Source organism: Rhinolophus ferrumequinum, chromosome 23 (genome assembly GCF_004115265.2).
Source record: "Rhinolophus ferrumequinum isolate MPI-CBG mRhiFer1 chromosome 23, mRhiFer1_v1.p, whole genome shotgun sequence".
NCBI lineage: Eukaryota > Metazoa > Chordata > Mammalia > Chiroptera > Rhinolophidae > Rhinolophus > Rhinolophus ferrumequinum.
Window position 1 is genome coordinate 37,038,824 of NC_046306.1, and position 20,488 is coordinate 37,059,311.

Sequence of the window (20,488 nt, forward strand, 5' to 3'; positions counted from 1 at the left end):
TCTGGTAACCACTAAACTATTGTTTGTGTCTGTGAGTTTTGTTTCTCATTTGTTTGTCTTGTTCTTTTGTTGTTTTTGGTTTATATACCGCATATCAGTGAAATCATATGGTTCTCTGCTTTTTCTGTCTGACTTATTTCGCTTAGCATTATACTCTCAAGATCCATCCATGTTGTCACAAATGGTCCTATCTCATCTTTTCTTACCACCGAATAGTATTACATTGTGTATATATACCACAACTTCTTTATCCATGCTTCTATCGAAGGACATTTTGGTTGTTTCCATGTCTTGGCCACCGTAAACAAAGCTGCAATGAACATTGGAGCACACGTGTCTTTATGGATAAATGTTTTCAGATTTTTTGGGTAGATACCCAGGAGAGGGATTGCTGGGTCATATGGTAATTCTATTCGTCATTTTTTGAGGAACCTCCACACTGCTTTCCATAGCAGCGGCTGCACCAATCTGCATTCCCACCAACAGTGTATGAGGGTTCCTTTTTCTCCACAGCCTCTCCAACACTTGTTACTATTTGTCTTGTTGATGATAGCCATTCTGACTGGGGTGAGGTGATATCTCATTGTGATTTTTATTTGCATTTCTCTGATGATTAGTGATGTTGAGCATTTTTTTCATATGTCTATTTGCCATTTGTATGTCCTCTTTGGAGAAATGTCTCTTCAGGTCCTCTGCCCATTTTTCAATTGGGTTGTTTGTTTTTCTGTTGTTGAGTTGCATGAGTTCCTTGTGTATTTTGGATATTAGCCCCTTATCGGAGGCACTGTTTGCAAAAATCTTCTCCCATTTTGTTGGTTGCCTCTTTATTTTGTCGATGGTTTCTTTTGCTGTGCAGAAGCTTTTAAGTTTGATATAGTCCCATTCATTTATTTTAGCTTTTACTTCCCTTGCCTTTGGAGTCAAATTCATAAAACGCTCTTTGAACCCCAGGTCCATAAGTTTAGTACCTATGTTTTCTTCTATGCAGTTTATTGTTTCAGGTCCTATGCTTAGATCTTACATCCATTTTGAATTAATTTTGGTACATGGTGACAGATAGCAGTCCAGTTTCATTCTTTTGCACGTGGTTTTCCAATTTTCCCAGCACCATTTGTTGAAGAGGCTGTTTTCCCTCCACTGTATGTTTTTTGCTTCTTTGTCAAAATTATCTGTCCACCATATTTACGTGGTTTTATTTCTGAGTTCTCAGTTCTTTTCCATTGGTCTACGTGTCTGTTTTTCTGCCAATACTATGCTGTTTTGATTATTGTTGCCCTGTAGTACAAGCTAAAGACAGGGAGTGTGATACCTCCAGCATTGTTCTTTTTTCTAGGATTGCTTTGGCTATTCGGGGTCTTTTGTGATTCCAAACAAATCTGATGATTTTTTGTTCTATTTATTTAAAAAATGCTATGGGGATTTTGATGGGGATTGCATTAAATCTGTATATTGCTTTGGGTAATATGGCCATTTTGACTATGTTGATTCTTCCAATCCATGAGTACGCAATGTTTTTTCCATTTCTTTGTGTCTTCTTCAATTTCTTTTAAAAATGTCTTATAATTTTCAGCATACAGGTCTTTCACATCCTTGGTTAAGTTTATTCTTAGGTATTTTATTCTTTTTGCTGCAATTGCAAAAGGAATTCTTTTTTATTTCTTTTTCTGAGATTTCATTGTTAGGAAGTCCTCCCCAGAGCAATTAGGCAAGAGAAAGAAATAAAAGGCATCCAAGTTGGGAATGAAGAAGTTAAATTGTCACTCTGCAGATGACATGATGCTATATATAGAAAACCCTAAAGACTCCACCAAAAAGCTATTAGAAACAATTAATGAATACAGTAATGTGGCCAGCTACAAAATCAATGTATAAAAGTCCATTCCATCCCATAATTTTCTTTAGATTTTCTACTTCTTTGTAATTTCTGCTGAAACATGGCCCAGTATGGCTTCTTGCCCTTAGTTCTAGTTTCTAAAATAAGTGTTTCTCCAGGGTGCTTTCTTCAAATTCCTTTAAATTTCCAAACTCAACTTTTCATAGTTTGATAACAAGCCCCTGAACTGACCACCCTTGAATCACGTGGCTTTCCCTGGTTTCATCAGCTGGGGTGCTGATGAATCCTGGTCATGTGATGTAAATCATCTGGCTACTTTACTACACTACAGTAGTTGTATTTCTAGAAAAAGGTGGACTGCTTAGTACACAGACCCACTACTTCTCCATCCTCTGTTCCTCGTTTAGTCCCCAAAGTCAAATTCTCAAAGGAATCACTTAGTACAAACTTACTTATTGCCTGTCTGATCTGAGTCTTGCTTGACTTCTGACCTTTGTATAGTCAACTGTCAAATTTCCATGCGACAATGATAGGATGGGCCTTAAAAGTTTCAGAATATCCAGAAACTTCATCTGGGGCATGAGTTTCCACCTCCCTTTCAGCCCAATCATTTATCAATCAGCTCGGCGGTGGCAACAATGGTGGATTCGTGATTTAACTCCTTTAATTTCCCCTGCTGCCTACCTTCTGGCAGCAATGCCAGTGAGCTGTGAAATGGTCAAAAGTGGCAGAGTGGAGGCAGAAGCCAGGGTGCTGCATAATAAGCCTTTGAATAGTGAGACCTGACTGAGCCAGGGGCTTCCTGAGCAGACTGGAAGGGGAGGATGGGCCCCTCTTGGCTGGGAGCACAGATGCCAATCCCTGGGGAAACACCACGGGATTCATTGGCCTTGGCAGGGTTATAAAAGCTCTGGTTTCACTTGAATAAATGCTTCTTGAACACCATCTCCAGTGTATTTCCACAAATCTGTTTTCTCAGAGTGTTCAGAATTCATTCTTTTTTGGTTCTACTGCTGCTCAAAGCAAGTATGTAGGAGCCCAAGGGATCCAGCCCCTCAATGTAAAATAAACACAATTCTTCCTGGACCAGCTGAGCCAGAAGAAAACTAGACAGAAAAAAAAAAAAAAAACAGAATAAGACACAAGGTTAAAGCATATCAAATTGTTATGAATCCTCTTTCATAGTCCTCTCTCTGCCTGGTTGAGTGAATAAATGGACATAGCATATATTCTTTCCTCAGCTACCAAGAGTTGGTCTATATGCTCTTACTTATAATGCATTTTCATATAGTTTCAGTTTCAAAAGCTTACCTACCTGTTCAAAATCATTGTCCCTTCCCTTCACCTATGTCCCTCTAGGCTTTCTTCATCTGCCTCACATCTGTTCTAATCTTAGTGATGATCTAATACACATTTGCATGCAAAGGTGCCACTGACTGATGATGTAATAAATGGTTACTGCTTCAGGGTCACCTCCAGTATCCCCGGCCACTGCCAGTTGCTATTAATGTTGGGCCTTACCCCTCTAGCTCTATTCCAGACCACTCTAATGACTCAGGTGCTTTGGACAGAACACATTAGAAATGCATTGCCAGCCAAAGCAGGTATTTAGACCTCAGCGAAACTCTGAGCACCCACGTTCCCCTGAATCAGGGTATCTCCCCCTCTACCACAGACAATGCCTGAGGACTGACCTCACCTTCATCTCATGCGCCTCATCAGTTGGTTGGAAGCTGACGTTTGGAATCTTCAGGTGCAGCACACCCAGTCCCTGAGACATTTCTGACGGAGGGCAAATAGGCTGCGTGCAGCCATGTCCCACCAGGAGCAGGTGATTTATTTTGTTGTCTGGCCATGTGTAGGGGGAGATAGTCCAGCACCCAAATGTATAGTGTACTGGTGACACAACAGTGAGTCAAGAAGACATGTTTCTGCCTTCCCAGAGCTCTCAGATATAAAATCTATCGAAAACTTGGGCTGTGAAGGGAGATACGTGATACTAAAGGGGTTTGGAACAGAGGAATTTGACCTGCTCAGGGAAGTCAGAGGTGGCTTTCCTGAAAAAGTGGAAATTGAGCTGAAATCTGAAGGGATTTAAGAGGGAACATGGAGGGACAGAGATCATTCAGTAAAAGGAAGAGCCGGCCCTGTGGAAGGACGGGCACATGGAACTGAAAGAAACACCAGTTGGCACACTCAGAGAGGAGGGCGGGGTCACACCATAGAGGGTCTTTCTTTGAGGCATCAGGAGGTCTGGTCCTTATGATAAATACCTTGGGATTTCACCAGATGGAAAGAGAGAGTCAGGGGAGCTTCCAGCATGGCCAAGAGCATTGTTTCGATGATGGTCCGTGAGATCTAAACTGGATAAGGAGGGAAGTGAAGCAAAGAGAAGGCTGATGGGAGAGAATGGAGAAGACATGGACTTGATGCCTTCATAAAATAGAAATGTGGTTGTAGTGAAACAACTGGAAAAATGAGTCATAAAGGAAGGGCTTTGCCTACATCTGCCTTGGCCTCCTGAGATGGTCTATTATGAACCTCCTCCTGGAGACCTAGAGCTGGAAAGGGAGGTGCATTGGGAGGTATGCAGGGGGAAACCTGAGGAGCTAGCACCTAGAAGGAGGGGGCCTGGAAGTGTGGGACACGGAGGAGATTTTAGCAGGAATCCATTTTCTTGGCTATTTGGAGCTAAGGAAAATTTTTATATTTTGTACATTTTTTTCTTAATAATATAAAAAATATAAATACACCTCCTTCCAGTCACATATTATTCTTGACTGTCAATTTTTTTTTCCCTGAGGGGATTCTAAAAACAAAACAAAACAAAACAAACTTTGGAGATAATAACAAACTTAAAATGTTGAAAAAGTAAAAATATTACAAGGAGCATCCACATACCCCTTAACCAGACTCATCTGTTGTTAACATTTTACTTCATTAGCTTTATCTTTTGCTCACTCTCTCTAGGTATGAAGGTAAGTAGATAGATAAATATAAGTATACCCCACTTTTCGGAAGTTTGATTTTTGTCACTTTGCTTTTGTGAAAACCTGCATTAGTACCTGGTTTCACTAACTGAAAGAAATCCCAAGAGGATTTTTCTCTTTTATAAAAAGGCAAAAATCAAAAAAAGTGTCCAGTGTTTGTTTTGCATGAGATGTCATTGAGGCAGCGAGAGCAGTGAGAGTAGCCTCAAGTTTCTTCCCCAGGGACCACATTCAGCATCTCAACATCAAGCCACCATAGCTCTGAACTCTGTCTATGAACATCTGTGTTCTATCTCCTTTATTCTGCTCATTGTTACCAAGAGGTGTCCTAAGGTAATCACTTCTTTGCTTTATGCCTTCTTGACTTACAAAAGGTTTCAGAGGAACGCTCTATGAAAATGAAAATCTTTGTCTCAAGTTTCCACCACTTGTAGATAGATGGATGATAGATAGATAGAGAGATGGATAGATAGATAGATAGATAGATAGATAGATAGATAGATGATAGATAGATAGAGTCTCTAAACTATTTGAGGTAAATTCTACATCATGGTTCTTTACTCCTTAATACTACAGGATGCATTTCCTATGGATAGGTATATTCTCTTCCCTAACCATGGTAGGGTGATCAACCTGTGAATGTACATTTCTATTGTAGCATTAGTCTTTCCCTCTAGTACATGATCCAGTCTAAAGTATAATATTACATGCAGTTGTCATATTTATTTAGCCTCCTCTAATCAGGATAAGTGCCATATATTTTGGGCTATCATTTTTAATACCCCAGTGTTTGCTTAGTCATCTCCTTATTGTGTGGAATTATTGGAGCAAATGCTATGAATGTTTAAGCATCTTTTATAATACAGCCTGTCATGTTTTCCCTCAAACAGCTACCAGTTTATGTTATGTGTACTATTTGACTGCATCTGTCTTAGCACACATCTAATAGGAATGGGTGTTACCACATACTCGGTAATGTCCACTTAGCAGATGTAAAATGAAATAGTACCTCACCCCTATTCTGCTTTACATTTCTTTCCATATAGGCATGTTGTCCCCTCAGCCTTTGTTACTGAATTTCCTCATGTCCATGCATTTTGCTGGGGTTTGTCATTGAAAGCAGAAACTGTATTTGTTTGTTTGTTTTTTCATTCACCCAAAACCCTAGCAGAGTATTACATAATTAGTGTTCTTGAGAGATGAAAAATATTCTTAGAAACTTTTTTTAGTAAAAAATGACTCTCAGGGATGTTGGCTTATTAAAACAATGTCAGTAGGTTTATTAATAATAGCATGAGTTGGGTTTCCAAGTCATCAAGATAAGTACGTTATTTATAATTTAAAAATATACATATTGCTCATTCACATTTGGTATATTGGATTAATTGATTTTGCAAATGCTTCATGAATATATATTTTTTACAAATTTTAATGTCTTTTTATTTAAATGGAATAGTAATATTTAATAGGATATTAAAATGAAAATTTTTTTTAGTTAAAGTTTATTGGGGTGACAATTGTTAGTAAAGTTACATAGATTTCAGGTGTACAATTCTGTATTACATCATCAATAAATCCCATAAAATGAAAATCTTTGTCTCAAGTTTCCACCAAGGCCCCCACAGGCTTAAAACAAAACAAGAGATGCCAAATTCTCCCATATTTAATGATGAGTTTCTAGGTCACCTATGCAAAAGAACTGGTTGGTGATCCAGCCAACAGCCACCTCTTGGGAATAAAAGGCTATGGCATTTTCTCCTCCCCATCTCTCACCCTGGAGTGTGTGAGGGTTGCTTGCCCTCATCTCTAGCCTAGTGAGAAGGGCACTAAGGGGGTCCTCTGAGAACTTGACATCTTGTGGAGATTGAGGGTAATAAACATATGAACCACGACTTTAAAGTTCCAGGTCTGACCATATCTGTCTGTGAATACCCACACCCAAGGGCTACCTATTTTCTAGTGAGGGGCCACCACATATTATCATCACTTTCTTGTTTTATGGGTGTTAGTTTACAAATTCACAAAACATACGGTCAGTGGGAAGTTGGGTAGCAGAGCCAGCACATGTACTAATCATATCTAGGGTCACTATATCTTAGGGTTGGCTTATTTGCATATAGTCAATCACAGCAAGAGTCTGAGGAGCAAGACCCTTGGGGGAAATCAAGCATGAAGAAGAAGTTCCTAATGCAGAGAATAAGAACCATGGTTATTCACAGCTCAATGGTACTTGCTCTCACTGCAGGGGTATGTGCTGTTTGCCAAGTTGCTAGAACCCGGGACTTCATTCACACAGCCCTTGTACAAGACCCAATGTGCAGTGATGTGGGTGGCAAACAGCAGGGAGGGAGGGAGCATCCATACTTACAAGGCGACTGCCCAAACTCATTAAATTGAACAGTTGTGATTGAAGCATTGTTTGGTGTGGAAACTACCTTAAAATATAAACAAATATTGATCTCTAGCTAATAATAATACTGAAGTGTTTAAGGTTGAAATGTACTGATAGCTCCAATCTACTCATAAATGCATTAAAAATGAGATTGATAAATAGATAGGTTTTTAATAGGGGAAATAAAGAAAAGTTTCAACAATTGTAGAATATCGATGGTAGGTGTCTGGGTGCTCATTGTACAATGCTTTCAATTTTTTGTATGTTTGAATATTTTCATAATAAAATGGTAGAAAAATGTAAGCAAAGTAATTATTGTGACAAATAAAGGACATTGGATATACTACAGAGGAAATAAAAACAATTAGTGATGAATAACACATTTGGTTATGCATAAATATTCAGAAAAACAGATTACTAAAATTGACTTTAGAGACATAGAAAACTTATCTAAATGGGAAATTTAAAAAAAGGATTTTTAAACAATGCCAAGTATGAGTTAAGTGGTTATCCCAGAATGTGGTAGCATGAACTGGGAGAGGTTTGGAGAATATAGAGGAGATAAGGTACATTGAAGACAGAAAAGGAAGTGGGTACAAGGAACCTGACCATTCTTACTAGCTCAGCTTGCTGGTCTATAAGAAAAGTGACAATCCTAGCCTTATTTGATTACACTAAAGATTAGAGCTACAGCTCTAATTTGTGTGGACATCACAGTCCACCTGAGGGCTTGTTAACACACCAGTTGGTGTGGGTCCCTCCTCCAGAGTTCTTAATTTAGGTCTGGGGAGGGGCCAAAGAATTTGCATTTCTAAAAAATCCCCAGGTGTTGCTGCTACCACTGGCACAGGTTCACATTTTGAGAACAACAGGCTCTAAATAAGTGATTTCTACGATTTCAGTCACCCCACATACATCTTCTCTTTTTATTCCCAGCAACTCAGCAAATAAACAGATCGTTTGTTCAGGCAAATAATTATAAGTAGAGACTCAGAGGTGAGGACACCCACACAGGGTTAATCTCCCAAGAGCATATATAATAATTTTGGTCATTTTATCTGTTTTATATCCTTGCATTTCTATTAAAAATATTATTCTTTTCCTTGTTTTTGAGAAGTACATATAATATCACTTAGGTGGGAAGGTACTTGTTTTGTTCTTACCTGATGTATACATCTGTAGGAGATTACATTTTGTATTAAAGCATTAATCACTTGTGTTAATTATATTAGGAAGCATTTTGAGAGGCTGTGATTAGTTTTGAAGAGGGTATCTTTCTAAAACTGGTGAAAGAGGAAGATGCACACTTATCTATTCTTTCATAAACGCCACATGAAAATCCTTGCAAGAATGTTACACACACACCAATACATTATAGGCAGAGGGCCTTCCTGTTTGAATACATATTTTCTTTTTCATATCTTAATTTGGAGATTAAAAAAATGTTACATGTGGTGCCTACACCACCCCAATGCCTGACCAGTAGAAAGATAGACAAGTAAAAAGAAGACAATGGTCACTGCTGACAATTGAATTAGTGTCTGGGAAGATCAAGTACAAAGTGAACAAAAACTCTCTAAAACAGAAAGAATAATGAAGAAATAGAAATCATAAGGGGAAAAAAGAAAGATTTGGAGGCCAGATCTAGGAGCCCTGAGTGAGACTAATAGCCATTCCAGATGGAGTAGATGGAACAGATGGAAGGGAGTTAATCATACACATAATTGAAAAATTTGCTCGTTTGTCAAAAGACTTGGTTTGCAGACAAAAGTACTCACAGAGTTTCAAACATGATTAATGAAAAAAGACACACACACTTCAGCACATCCTGGCAAAATTATGAATTAAAGATAAATGGTAAAATGTTACTTTTCCAAGCAGAGGAAAAAGGATAACATCAGCGTCAAACTGTGGCTTCAGCCCTGATGTAGGCCAATTCCACATTCCCTCTGTTTCTGGAACTTTCAGAACGTAGAAGAGAATGTAGTTTCTCTTCTACTTGGCTTCACTTACTGTGGTTGATTAAATAAGACTGCAGATTCTTTGTCACTCTTTTGAGAGGTGGAATTTGTTCTCCTTCCCTAGACTCTGGGCTGGCCCAGTGGCTACTTAATCAGTAGAATGTTACAGACTGATGCTGTGCCAGTTCCAGGCCTCATCTGTAAGAGCACTAGTTGCTCTGCTTCCTGTTTCTTTGAAGGCTTGCACTTGGGATCATCATTCTCTGAACACAGCTGCCATGCTGTGAGAATGCCCAAACAACCTGGAGAAGCCACTAGTTGGCTTTCCTGCTGACAGTCCAAGTGAGTTTAGATTCTGGGCAAGATAATGAGTAGCCAGAATCAAGATCCTCTTTAATGGCCTGGAAGGGAAAATTCCAAAATTGATAGACTTTAATAATCCCATCACATGTCATCACCGTCATTACCTAAGTGGGATAGCTTAAGGGAGGTATCCAATAGATTCTGTATGCTCAGAGAAATGCCTCCTCTTCCTAGATAATCCTTTATAATGGAATTATGTATAGTTATTTTGATGTACCTCTGCAGCCCTTGTGATAGCATTTAATCTTCTTCCTTTCCAAGACCTAAATCTTCTCTCTAGGTATTACAAAATGTAGTTTGGGGCAAGCAGCCGAGAGATGGCCCTGATTGTCTAAGACAAAGAAGAGTGTTGGGCTATTAGGCCATGAAATGGCAAGGGTTATTAGCTGAATGACTGCATGAGTGTTGTTACCATAATGAGATCTAAACAAACAAACAAACAAACAAACAAACAAACTACCCAGTAAGGACATCGATCCTAGTGGAGTCTTGTATTAGCCATGTCTCTTATTTTCTGTATTCTGATGTTTTGACATCTGGGGTCTTACTGACCCTTCCAGTGCTAGGTCAGTTCCTAGAAAGAGTAAACAACTGACCAGTGAGCACGTTTTTCAAATACAAACCAACCAATCCTGAGCCCACATTCCCACCACCTCATAATTGGGGCCACGATCCATCTGCTTCATCAGCCCAAGGCCAGGTACCAGATGATAAGGGACAGCCTCTATGTCCCAGAGCCCACTGAAATCATTCAAACCAACTAATCGTAAATTTGCTTACCTTGCATCTCTCATTTTTTCTTGTGGAAGCCACAACAAAATTTCTTGCCCACATTTCTTCTCTCTCTCTCTCTCTCTCTCTCTCTCTCTCTCTCTCTCTCTCTCTCTCTCTCTCTCTCGGTCTTTCTCTGCCTCTCGCACTCTGCCGTTGACTAATCTCATGTTTTCTCCTGCGGTTCCCCCATGATGTGGCATGCCACCTCCTCTTGGGAACTGTGAGTAGCAAACTATCCTTTCAATGACAATTGTCTCCTGAAGTGTTGGCACTTCTATATCTCAAAATTGCTATTATTACACTATATTTTAAAGCAAGTCTGTAGATATTGGAGCTAGGCTTTACTTTCTTCTGGATATTGAAAGATTTTTATCTTAGTGATCACACTGATGGGACAGCTCTGTCATAGATAATTTTATCACTATACAAACATGTTCTAGGTGGTCTATGGAGGATTATATTTTTCAAAGATGGGTGCAGCCCTGTCTTCCATTTAATATGCTCTTCTTTATAATGTGACTTTGATACTCCTCTCACTTATTTCCTCCCCTTGAATCTAGAGATTATGGCAGAACTGATGCAATGTGTCTTCTGAGGCTAGATCATAAAAGGCAATAATAGCTTCTGCCTGGGTCTTGTGGAATACTCACTCTAACAACCCAGCTACTGTGAGGAAGCTCAAGCAGCCTGTGAAGAGGGCCATAGGGCGAGTAACCAAAGCTTACGGTCCACTACCCTGGCTGAGCTCCCAACCCACAGAGAGAACCACCTTGCCAGCCCCGTGAATATGCCATCTTGGAAGTGAATCCTCTGGTCCCCAAGTGAGCTGTCCCAGCTGCTGGTAAGTGGAGCAGAGATGTGCAGTCCTTCCTGAGCCTTGCCAAAATTGTAGATCCATGAGCTCAATAATATTTGTTGTTTTAAGCCACTGAGCTTTGGGGGTAGTTTATAATGCAGTATTATGTAATTGGAAAGCAGCTCCATCAAAAATGCTCTTTTCAGCCCACACTAAAATACACAGGAGACTTCTGGAACTTGCCAACAAGTCTGAGCCTGGGGCTGAGGCATATTTACTAAACCAAAAAATCCACTTCTAGAGGTTCAGATTTAATTGGTTTGTGGTGGGGCTCAAGTGATCCTAGTGAGCAGCCCAGTGATCCTAATTTGCTTGCACCTAGAATTATTAAATTAGAAACTGCAAGGTTGGGACTTAGGCATCTGTACATTTTAAAGGGCCTCAGGTGACTCAAATGTATAGTCAAAGATGAGAACCTTGTAGCTAAATTGTCTACAAGAAAATGTCAGAGCAGTTCTTATCAAACTTTAATATGCATACCAATCACCAGGGGCTCTTGTTAACACTGCAGATTCTGATTTAATAATTCTGATGTGGGGTCCCAGGTCTTCATTTTATCAAGTTTTCAGAAGGTGCTGATACTGCTAGTCCCAGGACCACACTTGGAGCAGTTGGTAGTTAAAGCACCTATGAAAGAATGAAACAGAAATTTCTGGGTAAAGTGTCTACCATGATTTATTAGCATCTGCCTGAGGGTTTCAAATTTGTCCTAGGGCCTCACATTGGGCAAGAAGACTCTAGTGCTGATGAGGGGTTTGGAATTTCAGTGGTTACCAACTTAGAGGCTGCAGTGAATGGAGACGTGTCCTCCTGGCTTCTGGGTTTAGAATCAAATAACATCACCATCATGAAGTAGCACTAGGCTGGAATTTATGTTTCTCTGAAATGAGCCATCTTCCTGTTGATAGCAGTATACCCTGGATATGGTTTGCTGCAGGGAGGCTTTAGGGAATTATACCTTGTGGGTTCTGTTGTCCATACATACCTACTATGAGGCAAGAGCTGGCCAAGGCCACAGAGCTGGACCTGTAGCTATTGATACCTCTTCACCAGTAACTTCACTGAGAATCGTTGGACTGAGAAGCTGGAAGACAGATGCTTTCAAGGTTCCAACAGCATCCAAAGAATGCTTGAGTAAATGGACCTGGTTAATTTTACTCCAGGTTATGGATTAGAAGGCAAGATTATTTCCCCACACAATGTCTCCAACTCTGGAGGATCAAGGTTCCAGCTGAAAGTGAGTAATGTTCTAGACCAGGGTCCAGATTATGACTCATAGCCCAAACCAGCTTTCAACTTGTTCTTTTTATGGTCCCTGAACTAAGACTACTTTTACATTCATGAGCTTTGTAAAATAAACAAACAAAAACCAAAGATGAATATATGGCAGAGACTGTATGTGACCCTCAAAGCCTAAAATACAGAGGGTGACAAAAAATGTATACATATTTTAAGAAAGGAAAACTGTATTAAAATTGTAATTCTCAATATATACCAATAATAAAGGACGAATACAAATCACGTTTGACTTCTGCAATTACAAAAGGTGTTCAAAGTGGTTACCATCAGTGTCCATACACTTCTGGTTACTGCAAACTACTGCTTGAGCAACGTTGCCCAAAGTGTCCATTTGTATATATATTTTTGGCACCCACGATATTTATTATCTGTCCCTTTACTAAAAACATTTGCTAACCTCTGTTCTACATTAAAAAGTCAAATACGCTTCTCAGCTGTCTTCCCTACCATGAAAAGAAGAGGGATCTTTAAGACATGTTTTTTTTCAGGAGTAAATAGGAGAGCTACTCATGAGAATTCTGGAATAATCCCTGAACATGTCATACCCAACTGATTTAGACACAGAGATCTAGGAGAGAAGAATTTCTGTTCTTAAATGCACAGAAACAAGAAGTGAATGCCTTTCATCATAATACAATCTTGTTGTTTTTTTTAAATTTCTTTTGTATATTCACTTTTTTTACTCCTCTATTTCATAATGCCTGTTTTCCCCTCCTATTCTTCTGTCAAGGGTCTTCAAAGAAGGGGTAGGAGGAGAGTACTTCTCCAGTCACAGGATGCCCACCTAGGCCTGATAGAGACACATATCACTGCTCCTCACATTCTATTGGCCAAATGAGTCAGATTGCCTCACCCACTGCAAGACAGCTTGGGAAATGTAGTTTCTGGCTGGATCAATCTCATAATAGAATGTTGTGTGAAAGAAACCAGACACAACATAGTAAATTTGGCATGAATTCATTTATATAAAGTTAACAAATAGATAAAACCAAATGCCATTCCGTTAGAAGTTTGGATAGTGGTTACTGTTATGTGGTAGTAATTGGAAGGGACATGAGAGGGCTTCTGGATATTTAATATACATATAGTTTTTTTCCTTAGCTGGCTTCTGAGAACATAGGTGTGTTCATTTTGTGAAAATCCACTGGGCTACGTACTTATGATTTTTGCACTTGTCTGTTTGTTATATTTCATTTAACATTTTATACTAAAAAAGTGACACTAGACAGGATGTTTGGGAACTAAAAGGAAAAATTAACCCTTTGACTCACTTTTAATTCTTTAACCCTGTGTAAGATACTTTATTTCTCTTAACCTCAGTTTTCTCGTTTTTTATAAAAAAGGTAATAGTAGTTACTTTGCTGGATTTTTTGAAGCACATGGGGTCATAGAAACAGTGCTTAGAGTATACGAGGTTGGATATTTCAGTTCACAAACTCATCCTAGAAGAAGTGCTCCATAGCTCATTGATGAGTGTCACTCACTATGGTCACCTTTGAAATACTCCCCTTGGGAAGCTATGTGCTAATGCCGGCACCTGACACACCCTCAAAGACATTTGGGGACTCTTTTTCTGGAATGGCCATCAGCGCTGTGGTTATATTAACCTTGATGTCCTGAATGTCATCAAAATGTCTTCCTTGTAATATTTCCTTTATATTTGGGTAAAGAAAGAAGTCATTGGGGGCCAGATCAGGTGAGCAGGGAGGCTATTCCATACAGTTATTTGTTTACTGGCTAAGAACTCCCTCACCGACAGTGCCGTGTGAGCTGGTGCATTGTTGTGATGCAAGAACTATGAGTTGTTGGCGAAAAGTTCAGGTCGTCTAACTTTTTCACACAGCCTTTTCAGCACTTCCAAACAGTAAACTTGGTTAACTGTTTGTCCAGTTGGTACAAATTCATAATGAATAATCCCTCTGATATAAAAAAAGCTTAGCAACATCATTGCAATAAGTTCGCGAACTTAATTGTCAGACCTCATATTATAGAAGAGATTATCAACTGCTAGATCCAGGGCATCTTCATACGGAAGATGGTTGGGAGAACAATACAAAGGGCTGATCAGATGGAAAGAGAGATAAGAATGAGGGATATTCAAAGCAAATTTATTTTGCAAGAATATTGATGTTGAGGACTTCAAGGCTGATTCACGTTATGTAAACATGCTTATAATCTAACGGGAGAGAAACATAAAGTACATAGAAATAACAAACATAACATAAGAAAGTTTATAATATTGTACATCATAATTCATTTCACTTATGTGAGTTCAACTATGCACATTTGGCAAAAATACACACACACAGAGAGCTTTGGAAGGGAGAATGAATTAGGAGATAAGCATGATCTGTTTCCAACTCCCAGTTAGCTCTCTATGTGAAACCTCTCACTGACAAGTATAATTCCAATGCTTAAAGAAACAATTATTTTCATACCACACAGCCCCTAGGTGCACACCGACAACTCTATTATAATCACTCGTGGCCAGGTGGTAGTGGTGAAATGGGCATACTGTCTGGTGTGTGTATTAAAACTTGCTGAAATGGTAGATGAGAGAAAGTTTCTTTTTATAGAAACTTTCAACCATTAAGTTATAGAATTGGAATAGCACCTTTTTGGAACTGCTAATGAACTAACAGATCTTGGCATTGAACATCAATGGCTGCTAACATCACAAGAAGAGACAACCAATATATGTGCCTACAGATGGAAGAATTCAACATGACCTGTGAAGCATTCTTGCCAAAAAAAATCAAAACTATCTGTGATCAAGCATTCAGATTAAAAAAAAAATTACAGGAAATACAGGGGACAAAGAAGCATTTTAAATTACACCACAGGGATGAAATCAACAAAATTCTGATGATGACAAACTGTAAGAGCAAACAATCCAATTTCTTCAATAAATAAATCATAAGGAAAAAGAGAGAGAATGAAAAGGAACGTATAGGTTTAAAAAAAATCAAAAGTCATATTAATAAGCTACCATGTGTGAACCTTATTTGGATCCCAATTAAAAAAAAAAACGTAAGTTATGACATTTATGAGATAATTGGAAATTTGAACATTGCCTGGATATGTGATGATGCTAAGGAAGTATTTTCTTTGTGTTTGAAAAGGTATCGTCTTTTAAAAATAATCCTATGTTTTAAAGAGAGATACTGAAAGATATATAGATGAATGATATGTCTGGCATGTGTCAGAATGACATGCCATATGAAACTATATGTCAGATGTGTGCTTGAAAATTATACAGGAGGGGGAAGTAGATGATGGTGTGGGTGAGAATGGTGGTGGTTGGTGGCTGTTAAGTGATGGATACACAGAAGTATGGTTCATTATTCTATTGTGTCACTTTTGTATTTGTTTAAAATTCTTTATAATGAAAAGTAAAAAACAAAACACAAAAAACACCAAGAACCTTATAATATGGTGTCAGTGTCTTGGAAGAAAACCCTGTAGACAGTAATGATTCACATGCTTTAAGAAATGCTTCATCACCAATGCTCTTGGCACAAAAGATAATATTGATACCATCACTGGTAAAAATGGAGTCAAGTTATTCAGAATTAAACTCTAAATGTGAAGACATCTTAAGAATGTTTTGAACAGTTTTTCCTGTATACGTTCCTTTTAGAATCCATTAGGGTGATAGATGATAAAAAAATATGCTTAAATGAATATAATTCATTTAATAGGGATAAAAAATTCAATAGGGATAAAAATTCTCTTTCATTAGGATAAAAAACTCTAACTGATAGAATGCAGCATGTCTGAGATGGAATTTTTTTTTCTTGAGTGGTACATAACATAATAGTGTGTTATTAATAACTTTTTAGTTTTGATGAAATACAAAACTTCCTCTAGTGGTCTAAGTGATTTGTTCAAATGCCAGATGGGGAAAGATACTGGTTTAATGGATTCATTGATAAATGTTCCTGTACTGTTCTCACTTGGCAATTTTATAGTTTTTAAGGGATTCTTTTCCTGGTTACTGATTTGAGTACATATAGTTCTCCTACTTAAAGTCTGGTCAAGATGGGAAGGTTATGGGGGACTCTGTGGTAGCAACCTTGGTGGCAGCTTTTACATGGATGCTTATCATCTCTCTTGCTTAACCACTTAGACTAAGAGAAGAAAATATAAGAAAAGATGCTTAGATGTCACCTAAGAATTCCCATTCTATAGTGGTAAGTGTTTTGCAGTGTATGCATTAGTTACAACAGAAATATGGGGGGTGAAGGGTGGGGATGGTACTCGCCTGGCTAGCAGGAGATAATATAGCTATAGGAGTTGGCAAGAATTTTAGAGGTCATCAAATCCCCCAACGTCATTTTACAGGTGAGGAAAGTGTTCTCAGCTTTCTCAAGGTTAAACAGCAAGCTGGAGCATGGCCAGAAATTGGGTTTCCTGGATTCTAAGATTCTGATCTGTGCTAAAAGAACATATTTTTCAGCTTTCCTAGGAGCAGAGCATGAGACGGGTATTTCTGTGGAAGTGATTAGTTGAGGAAGAACTCTCAGGAGAAAGGACGTGAGGGGAGCTGGACAGGACAGGAAATAAAAACTAAGAGAAGCTGTGATTTCAGGTGCAGATGAGCTTTAGCCTCATTCCATGGGAAGTGGCGGAGCTCAGATTCACCACAGAGTTGGTCTGACATTGAGGCAAGAGGGCCGGCCTTCATTTTTTTCCTTATTTAAAAAAATTAAATTTACTGGGGTGACATTGGTTAATAAAATTATACGTTTCAAATGTACAATCCTATAATATATCATCTGTATATTGTATTGTGTGTTTACTGTCCAAAGTCAAATCTCCTTCCATCACCATATGTTTGATCCCCCTCACCCTTTTCTGAACTCTGTGTCAGCTGTTGGCTGGGGCAGCTGGGGATTGGGCAGCCATTGTGCTCTTTTGTTATGGGCTATGTTATGTACCCCTCCAAATACATACGTTGAAGTGCTAACCCTCAGTCCCTCAGAAAGTGACTGTATTTGCTGATAGGGTCTTTAAGGATGTATCTAAGTTAAAATGAGGTCTTTAGGGTAGGATCTAACCCAATATGACTAGTGTGGTTATTAAAAGAGGGAATTTGGACACACACACACACACGCTCACATAGAAGGAAGACCGTGGAAGAAGTTGATCATCCATAGCCAAGGAGAGAGGCCTCAGAATGAAACCAATGCTACCAGCACCTTGATCTCAGACTTCTGGCCTCCAGACTGTGAGGAGATAAATTTCTATTGTTTAAGCCACCTACTCTGTGATATTTTGTTATGTCAGCCCTAGCAAACGAATGCACCTTTGACCAAGGGCAATTCTCTGGAGAAGGGAGCAGCTGCGCACGATATTATCCAACAACACTATCAGCAGCTGGGGAATGGATGCCCTGGTTGGTAAAGGGATCCTCTATTGAAGTCTTTGGAGTAGTACCAAGGGATCTCTTAAGAGGATGCTCTGTAATATTTTAGAAACCAGCATTTATTTAGCTTCTACTATGAGTCATTCCCAGAGGATACAGGAGGAGAAAGGGAGATAGGGATGGTTTACTTAATTGCCATGATCTAGCAGCATGATGCTTTTAGTTTTTCTCCCAAAGCAGAAATAAACAGAAGATGGAGCCTGGCATGAAGCAGAGGAGGGGAAAAAAGGGTATGACTTTTTTTCTTAATTAGTGTTGTGTCTATGTCCGAGTGGACAGTGGTCCGAGGGTAAGGTGTCTGACTGGGGGAGCTGGAAGAAGATGCATGGAGCCGAAGGCAAAGTAGACATACTTTATTTACAGGCTTCCTAGGATACAGCCAGGAGTTCTCACTGCTTCACACAGCTGGACATTCTCAGGTTAGAACCTGTAGCCAGCAGCAGCCTCATAACTCACAGCAGCCTGCTTCACAGCAGCCCACAGCAGCCCCGCTCAGCCCTCACCCTTAGGCATGGGCCCCACAGCCCTATTTCTCAATAGCCCCTTACAATACAGCCCACGGTCTCCGTCGTGTCCGCTCCCCCTCCAGTCCCCTAAAATGGCTGCACCCCTTTATACAGTACAGAGACAAAGGTGGCATACAGCCAAGGTGCTTACTTAACCGTATGCACAAACAACATCTTCAGGATGAACGGTGCCTGCAAGACTTTCTGTCTTATCGGACCAGCGGGCCCCACCAGTCAAGGTCACCATCTGGCTGGGGAGAAGCCTGATTAACTCTATTTCCCCCACAATTGAGAAGTAGCAGAACCTGCTGGATAGAGAGGGGCTTCTAGAAAAATCTGCTCTTCAGATCACCAAATGAAGTATGAATCATATTAATGCCATGAGATGGGCATTATGGGACAGACTGCCTTTCCTCATTACCATAATCCACTCTTTTGCCTAATGTTTTTACAACATTTTTCACTCTTACCTGCTGGGTGAGAAATTTTAAAGAAGGCAAATTAAATTATTGCTGAGGTTTATCAAGTTGATTTTTCCACTCACTCACTTTCTATACTTAATAAAGTGAAGGAAATGTTATTGATTAGAAAACTTCTGCAGGACCCTTTATGAGCAGGGTAATGAAACATGATTCTTTTTAATAGTCAGAAAGCTGGCTCCTTCAAACCTGCAGTATGATTAGCATCAGGAAACAGAACTCACCTTTTCAAGAATTTACCCCATTTAACTTTCTACCAGCTGTATTAAATTGCTACCAAGCAAGAAAAGTCCCTGCCCTGATTTGGATAGCATAGTTTCACACAATATCACGTAAACCTTGGTGCAACAAGGAAGTTTTCATCCCTTGATATAGCAAGGCTGTCATAAAAGAGAAAATGGTGATGCTGCCCGAGTGGGGAGGAATGCTAAATGGCTACACTAACAGAGTCAAGTCTTCCTACGTGTGAACAAAACAGGCAGAAGTCTAAGACTTTTCCTATGTGCACAGAGACGGATATACTGTGAACCCAATGAAACTTAAGCTCAGGGGCCCCTCACTTACGTGATCATTTCCAAGGCTTTGTATCTAATTTTGTGTTTGCTAAAGTTTTTTTGTTCCTTTTTTCTAAAATGGGCCCCAAAACTGAAAAATCTCCAGGCTCCCCAAATCTGGAACTGCCCCATATTGGATATAAATTTGCCAGAAGAAATGATTATGGGTGAGACACTTGGACCAGTGCCTATCGGGTACCACAATGAGAGCCTGCAAGGGGAAATATTCAGTAAATACTGCTTTCACACAAGACAAACTTCTTTCATCAATGATTCCCCAAAATGACTATGATATGGAGCCCTCTATCAGCTATTTAGCTGGTATACAAGGTGTGATAAAAAAAATACAGTGAATGCTTAAATTTAAAAAATTGTTACAGTAAAAGACACATTGCCATTAATCTCCCTCAAACTACTTCCCCTCACTTCAAAAACACTTATCCCATCATTCTTGCCACTTTCTGGAGCAGTCCTGGAAGTCCCCTTATCTGAGTCTTTAGTCGTACTATCATGGCTGCCTCGATGTCCTGAATCAATTCAAAACATTTCCTTTCATAGTCATTTTTACTTTGGGGAAGAGCCAGAAGTCACATGGTTCCAGCTCTGGTGAATAAGGTAGATGAGGACACACCATAATGTTTTTATTTGACAGAAATTGCCATAGCAGAAGCGATGTGTAACACGGAGACTTTCCCATTGTGATCACAAAATACGGTGAATGCTGTTGCCGAGTGCCATCCACTGGAAAGACAGGGATTTGCAATATGGGAAGCGGGGCATCGAACCTTAGTAACAGTGTGTGTCAAGTTTCAACTTGTTGGTGTATTCAGTCACTTGTTCGGTGCAGTAAGTTGCGTGTGAGCTCTGATTGAGAGAAAGTGTGTTTTACAGTGTGCCATAAATCATCCTCCATCATGACAATGCTCCATGTCATACGTTGCTTCTGGTATACAGCAATTTCTGTCAAATAAAAACGTTATGGTGTGTCCTCATCTACCTTATTCACCGGATCTGGCACCGTACGACTTCTGGCTCTTTCCCAAAGTCAAAAT